We start from the raw sequence: 786 nt of genomic DNA, 5'->3' as shown, positions 1-786 counted from the left end.
ATCCAAATTATTCAGATGTTATTATAAAATGTAACTCTCCACAGACATGGAATCAACACATCAGTGGCAGATTGGATAAAGAAAATATGGCGCATATACACCATGGAATACTGTGCATCCATAAGAAAGCATGAGATCATGTCCTTTGCAGGAACATGGATGGAGCTGGAGGCCATTATCCTTAGCAAACTAACGCAGGAACAGAAAATCAAATACTGCATGTTCTCACTTATAAGTGGGACCTAAATTATGAGAACACACGGATACAAAGAGGGGAACGACAGACACTGGGGCCTACTTGAACGTGGAGGATGGGAGGAGGGAGGGGCTCAGAAAAAAATACCTATTTGGTACTAGGTTTAGTACCTAAGTGATGAAATAATCTGTACAACAAACCCCTGTGACACAAGTTTACCTATGTAACAAACCTGCAGATGTATCCCTGAACCTAAAAGTTAAGATAAAATAAAGTTAAAAAATAAAATATATCTATCAATTTAAGTTTCCTTTAGTTTGGATTGTCAAAAAAAATAAAAGCAACATGAGATATGAAAATTGGCACTTTTTTTTAGAGTAACAGTCATTTATTACTGACTCTCCCTGTAACAGAAATTGAGGACATTTCTGAGAGGTAATAACAAAATTATCCATTCTAAGAATGAACCGAGAAAACTGGGACTTACTATCAAAGTAATAATAATCATTATTTATCAGTTTATTAGCATATTGTTTACATGCTGCATAGATGTCATGATTCATTATTAGTCTCTTTTATCTCAACTATTG

Source organism: Macaca mulatta, chromosome 1, assembly GCF_049350105.2.
Source record: "Macaca mulatta isolate MMU2019108-1 chromosome 1, T2T-MMU8v2.0, whole genome shotgun sequence".
Taxonomy (NCBI): Eukaryota; Metazoa; Chordata; class Mammalia; order Primates; family Cercopithecidae; genus Macaca; species Macaca mulatta.
The sequence above is the reverse complement of the archived record's forward strand: the minus strand, read 5'-3'. Positions refer to the sequence as shown.